At 44.3% G+C, this 6,829-nt stretch overlaps 1 protein-coding gene and 1 long non-coding RNA gene across 37 annotated transcripts in view; both read right to left on the bottom strand.

Annotated features, from left to right (window-relative positions):
- Positions 1 to 2,671, bottom strand: part of LOC108310678 — a 4,933-nt gene extending 2,262 nt beyond the window's left edge. Inside the window, exon 1 of the long non-coding RNA XR_001827861.2 lies at positions 2,601 to 2,671. This is a non-coding gene — a long non-coding RNA (uncharacterized LOC108310678). The remainder of the gene's footprint in view (positions 1 to 2,600) is intronic.
- The window catches only part of LRRFIP1 (LRR binding FLII interacting protein 1), a 159,746-nt gene that overhangs the window by 145,537 nt on the left and 7,380 nt on the right, over positions 1 to 6,829 (bottom strand). The gene's annotated exons all lie outside the window — the stretch shown is intronic.

Raw genomic sequence — 6,829 nt, 5'->3', positions numbered from 1 at the left:
TCTTTTTTTTTTTTTTTTTTTTTTTTTTTTTTTTTATTTTTTTTTTTTTTTTTTCAGGCTGTAGTGCAGTCGTGCAATCATGGCTCACTGCAGCTTCACCCTCCTGGGCTCATGTGATCCCCCCGCCGCAGTCTTCTGAGTAGCTAGTAGTACTACAGGCAACATTCCACCACATCCAGTTGTTTACTTATTTTTAATAGAGACAGGTTCTTGCTATGTTGCCCAGGCCATTCTCAAACTCCTAGGCTCAAGCGATCCTCCTGCCTCAGCTTCCCAAAGGGCTGAATACTATTTTTTAAAATAATATTATTTATTAAACCAAAAGGAATATTAAGTCCGAATTTTCAATTAATGAGAGGGACCATGTGTGTGTGTATCTTCCTTTGCAAATTGTACGTAAAAACAGAAGCAAGAGGTAGACACCACAGAGATGAATATGCTGGAACATTCGCATGGCTAATGGTCCCTTCCTGTCCCATCCCAGCAGGTTGAGATGCACGCCTTTGGGCCAAGGGAAAAGAGAGCCCTAGGGTTGGAAGGGGGAGTCTTTGGATAGACACTGCAGGTTCTCAGGGTTCTCTCACTGGGAACAGGAGTGGAGGGGCAGGGGCTGCACAGTACTGTCTGGAGATCAATTCAGAGGTGGTGAGGAGAGTGTCATGCAGAGAGCTGCAGAGACCCAGGGCTGACGTAGCAGGGGTTCTGCACAAGACAATGATCTGGCCATCTATTTTAAGAAGTTCAGCAATGTGCTTTTGCAGGAGCTATGGGGACAGTTTTAATCCTGTGGAAACGTGGCAGTCACTGATCTTTTGGTTGTCCAACACCCAGTCCGCCTTCTCATCTTGGGGGTGGTCCTGGGGGGGTGAAGGATGAATGGGTCTCCAGTCCCACCCCGACAGGTGAGATTGAAGATGGGGGTCTTCCCTGTCCTTTCTCCAACAGCCACAGCTGGATTTTGAGTGATCTGAAGATGCAGACGAAAGGTGTGCACTGAATGTGCCGGCACCTAGATCTTGGACTTCCTGCCTCCAGCATGGGGGGAGATAAACTCCCATGATAAAGCCTCCAGCCTGTGGTATCTTGTTAGAGACGGTCCCCCGCGCCGCCATCAGTGCGAGCGTACTTCCGGAGCACAGCAAAGTGTAATCACATTGGCAGTGATGTCTCCATTCCCTGAGCCTGCAGCTGAGTCCTAACGTGGCTCCATCTCAGCTTCCAGGGTACGTGGGCCCCTCCATACTAATTTCTAGGAGGTTTAAATGGAGGAAACACCAGGAATGTGGTGTGGTCAGCTAGGGCTCTTTGAGGAGGGCAAACAGTGGTATCCACTGGCACACCTAGGGTTCTCTAGCTGAGGGAGTGTTTCAGAGCTCAAGGTACACACCCAGCAGTGTGGCAGGGAAAACATGAAACAGAGGTCCTCAATTGGGTATCTTTTTCCCCATCTGCCATTTGACAATGTCAAATGGAAGATGATTGTGGTCACAGCTGGGGAGTGCGGAGCTACTGGAGTCTACTGGGCAGAAGTGAGACATGCTGTTCAACATCCTATAATGCTCAAGTCCTCCCCTGGGACAGAGAATTACTTGGCCCTAAACGTTAGTAGTGCCCAGGCTGAGAAACCCTAACACAGGACAAAAGAAAGAAAACACTTCAGATACTGAAATGAAGAGGTGGAAGACCATGTAGCCATCACCTCGTCTCAACTCTTGTGGCAATTCCTCTGGAGCTGGCTCTAGGCATGGGTTAAAAATAGCGGGTAATTTAGTAGCTTCTAAGAGGTCAGATAAGCCCAAAGATAAACAGCGCAAAACAAGGCTGGGGTGAGGTGGCCCATTATTTCCGGGAAGCCAACCAAAGACCTGGGCACCAAGGCTAGGCTGCGTGATGGTGAAGCGCCTTGAAAAATCTGATGGCATCTTACTGCTGATTCTTGAATTCAACACCAAGAAGCAAAAGTGATTACTAGCCATCTCAATGCCAAGAACGGTAACATGCTTTAAACTTACGAGAAGTCCCCCAGGATGCTGACACTAAAGATGCACATATTTACAGCGACAGCCATTTATGCTTTTATTCCGAGTTCATTTAATCAGTCCCGAGGGCCGTCTGTGTCCCTCACAGGCATGGGAGATCGTCTTTCCTGTGTTTTTCCCACGTGCTCCACCCAAGCCCCATCTCAGCCCTGGGACACATCCCAACTAGTCAAGAAGCACCACTGCCTCCTTCTAGAGTAACTAGAGGCACCTGAAGGGAGCAGACAACACACCATTTAGTTGGCATCTAGCAGGTGTCAGGCAGCACGCCCCACAGTGTGTGGGCTCTAGCTCATTACCATGACTGCCCCACGTGACAGCATTCCTCTTGCACAGATAAAGGAAAGAAGACTGGGCTGCATTGAGTTGCCTATGGTCACACAACTTAAAAAGGATGACCCACGGGTCCCTGAGGCCATAGCCCCACAAAGGTGCCAACCTGCAATCGATCATTCCATCCATCAGTCCAGTCCACCTGCACCACCATTCATTCCTGCCCTATGAGTGACATGCAGCCCCACGTGTAAGTTGTCAATAAATATCCCGCATTACAGAACATACCTCTACTACAACGTATTTCCACAAAGGATAGATCCTTGCTCTGGAGCTGCACTGGCCAACACAGAGCCCTGAGACTTGTGTGGCTATTTACATTTCAATGATTGCAGTGAAGTTAGTTTGACATGCAGGTCCTCAACTGCACTAACCACATTTCAAGTGCTCAGTAACTCCATAGGGCTGGTGGCTACCACTGTACACTGCACAGATACAGAGCAGAGTCCTGTAGGCAGCACAGCTTTGGGTGATTTGAAAATATGCTGGGGGTAATTTAAAACAATATCTTAGGCCAGGGTTCCCCAACCCCCAGGGCACAGACTGGCACCAGTCCGTGGCCTATTAGGAACTGGGCTGCACAGCAGGAGGGCGAGTGAGGAAAGCTTCATCTGTACTTACAGCCACTCCCCATCACTCACATTCCCTCCTGAGCTCCACTCTTGTCAGAAGACTGGCAGCATTAGATTCTCATAGGCCCATCAACCCTACTGTGAACTGTGCATGTGAGGGATCTAGGCTGCATGCTCTTATGCCTCACGATCTGTCACTGTGTCCCATCACCCCCAGTTGGGACCGTGTAGTTGCAGGGAAAAAAGCTGCAGGTTCCCACTGACTCTACATTATGGTGAGTTGTAGGATTATTTCATTATCTGTTACAGTGTAATAATAACAGAAACAAAGTGCACAATAAACGCAACATGCTTGAGTCTCCCCAAACCACTGCCCATACCCTGGTCTGTGGAAAAATTGTCTTCCACAAAACTGGTCCCTGGTGCCAAAAAGGGTAGGAGCTGCTGTCTTAGGGAATCCAGGGTAGAGCCATGCTAGCTGTTCGGTCAACATAGAAACCCTCACATCTTCCCAGATGCCAAAGGAATGTCATCAAAGAAAGCGAAAAATAAAAATGAAAGAAATCAAGGACAATGATGGCAAAATTGACAAACCTACATGATGCAGGTTAAAAATACACGAACAAACTTAGATCTCCCGGTTTCTTTATGTTTAAATGTGATCATGACCACTCTGTGATTTTGTATTTGCTCCTCAAGCCAAGAGTGGGTGGAGAGTTTGCAATTTAATATGCCAGTGTTGGCACTGACAGATCTGGCTCTCACAGACTTGCTGATCCAAGGGTTTACCCGCAGCCAAGGCCATATCACATTCTGCCTACCTAAACTCTCCAGGTGTTTTATTTGTTTTATGGAAAGTATATCTCAGATCTTAGAGAATTTTCCAAGTAAATAAATGAATTATTCCCTCCCCCCTAAGCCCTTTTTTTTTTTTTTTTTTTGAGACAGAGTCTCGCTCTGTTTCCCAGGCTGGAGTGCACTGGCACAATCTTGGCTCACTGCAACCTCTGCCTCCCGGGTTCAAGCAATTCTCCTGCCTCAGCCTCCCAAGTAGCTGAGACTACAGGTGCACACCACCACACCTGGCTAATTTTTGTATTTTTAGTAGAGACAAGGTTTCACCATATTGGTCAGGCTGGTCTTGAACTCCTGACCTGAGGTGATCCACCCGCCTCAGATTTCCAAAGTGCTGGGTGTAAGCCACTGTGCCCAGCCCAATTTTTGATGCCTGAAGCTATGAAAATCTCATTTTTTTTTTTACTGTATTTATTTGCTCACTTAATTTGACATTTTCTTTCACTCTCAGTAAAAGAATACCATAATGACGGGTTCCCTTGTTTGGGCTGTGTAGATACTAGAGGTTAGCTGTTCTTCCCTGGTGTATGTCTCAGATTAATTTTCAACTTTCTTTCCCAGCCCTACTAGTCCCTTAATCAAAAATAAAACTCCATCTTAGGCACGAAATTAGAGAAGTCTGGCTTGTTAATATTAAGCAAATATTAATCCTTCCAACACTGACATGGTGGTCAAGGCACTGGCCTTGAAGGCAGGGCACTGGGTTCAAATCAGAGCTCTGTGGCCCTGCCTGAGGGACCACTGTCCGGTACCAACACTTCAGCTTGTGTGGCTTCCCGTTCGCACTTCGTGACATCTTCTTTCCTGGCCTTTGCTCAAATTGTAGTCAACGATGTTTAGTGCCTCCCTCTAAAATATGCAAAGGTAGCCAAGGATCACCACATAGCCGGGAGAGAATCCGAGATGAAAGACAGAGGCCAAAACACACAAAAGAGAAAAAGAAACAGGAAGAAACAGACCAAGATGCAGGGACAAAAAAAAATTTCGGGAAACCCTCAAATTAAGTGAATTTGCTTCATATCCTTAGAATAGTAAGAAGAGGCACTACATTAGTGAATTGAGAAAGGATGCTATAAAGGAGAAATAAAGAACAATCAAATCTTAGAAATTAAATATAAAACAGGCAAACAGTGGAAGGAGTGGAAGGTAACATTGAAGAATCTTCCATGAGGTATTACCAAAAGGCAAAAAAAAAAAAAAAAAAAAAAAAAAAAAAAAAAAAGAGTGAAAAATAACTTGTTTCTCTGTTCTGTCTTACAGAAGTTACTGTTCATTCATTGAATGAACCCAATGAATGCTCAATAAGTGGAGGAAAAACCCAGAATTCTGAGAATAAACAGAAGATCCTAAGTTTCCAAAGTTTTTCTTTTAAATATATACATATATATTTGAGACTGAGTCTTGCTCTGTCAACCCAAGCTGGAGTGCCAGGGTGTGATCTCAGCTCACTGCAACCTCTGTCCCCTGGGTTCAAGTGATCCCACCTCAGCCTCCCAACTAGCTGGGACCATAGAGGCAGGCCACCATGCTTGGCTAATTTTTGTATTTTTAGTAGAGAAAGGCTTTCACCATGTTGCCCAGACTGATCTTAAACCCCTGAGCTCAAGCAGTCCACTTGCTGGCCTCCCAAAGTGTTGGGATTACAGGCATGAGCTACTGTACCCAGTTACTTTTTCTTTTCTTTTTTTTGTGGAGCTGGGGTCTCACTATGTTGCCTAGGCTGGTCTTAAATGCCTAAGCTTAAGTGATGCTCCTGCCTCAGACTCCCAAATAGCTGGGACTACAGGCATGCGCCACCATGCCTAGCTAAATTTAAAAAAAAAAAAAAAAAATTTAGAGGAGGGGCTCTACTTTGTTGCCCAGGTTGGACTTAAACTCATGGCCCCAAGCTATTCTTTCACTTTAGCCTCCTGAGTTGCTGGGATTACAGGTGTGAGCCTTACGCCTCATTTCTAATTTTACTTTTTTAATATTTATTAGCTTATTTTATTGACTAGGTGATAGTCACATGGTTCAAATATCAAGAGCATGAAGAGTGACACTTGACAATCTGCTCCCACCTCCATCCCCATACTCTTTCCATTGTGTTCTGCCAGGGATTTTTATGCAAATGCAGGCAAATTACAACCCTTCTCACACAAAGAACAGCACACTATTATACTATTTTTATTTTCTGCATATTACTTTATCCAGTTAACAATACTTACTGGAAATATGCCAAAGAAGACACAGTGTTCTTCATCATTCTTTGGAAAATTATTTTTAACCTATAATTCTACATACAACCAAAGTATTAATCAAGTATAAAGGTAGAATAAAGACATTTTCAGACATGTGATTACTTAAAAAAGGCATTCTTGCTTGGAAAGCTACTGAAGGATGTGTTCCAGCAAAATAAGATAGCGATCCAAGAAAAAAGATAATATGAAATCCAGAAAATAGGGACCTAACAACAACAATTAAAAAAGGGGTAAAAGGAATTCTCAGAATGGTGGCAGAGGGAATGGCAGGCGCAGGAAACCCTGAGAAGAACACCCAGACCAGACTCGATCTAGAGGACAGAGGTCTCTAGTGGGTAGATTTCCATGGGAGAATAAAATTGAATTGATAGATTATCTGATTTGTTTAATCAAATAGAACACAGCATTGTGATGGGTTCTGTTGAAAACTCTGTGGAGATCTGTAGATATCTAGATAGATAAGATAGATATGTAGACAAATGAGCAATGAAAAAGAAATTAAATCATTAACTCTAGAAGAAGCAGAAAGTTGTATCAGGAAAGAAAGGTTATAGTACACTGCTTGGCTCTGCAATGGACATTATTTACATAGCCTGCAACATCATGATAATCACCAGCATTTACTGAGCATTTACTATGTGACAGTCATTGTTCTGAGGTCTTTCTGTGAAATATCTCATTTATGCTCATAACTGCCCTGGGTGAGGTATACTCCTAAAACTTTCCCATTTTACCTATGGGGGATCTAAGGCACAAAGTCGATAAGTAACTTGCCCTAAGTCATGATTAT

The sequence above is a fragment of the Cebus imitator genome, unplaced genomic scaffold, assembly GCF_001604975.1.
Source record: "Cebus imitator isolate Cc_AM_T3 unplaced genomic scaffold, Cebus_imitator-1.0 Scaffold106, whole genome shotgun sequence".
Lineage (NCBI taxonomy): Eukaryota > Metazoa > Chordata > Mammalia > Primates > Cebidae > Cebus > Cebus imitator.
The sequence above is the reverse complement of the archived record's forward strand: the minus strand, read 5'-3'. Positions and strand labels throughout refer to the sequence as shown.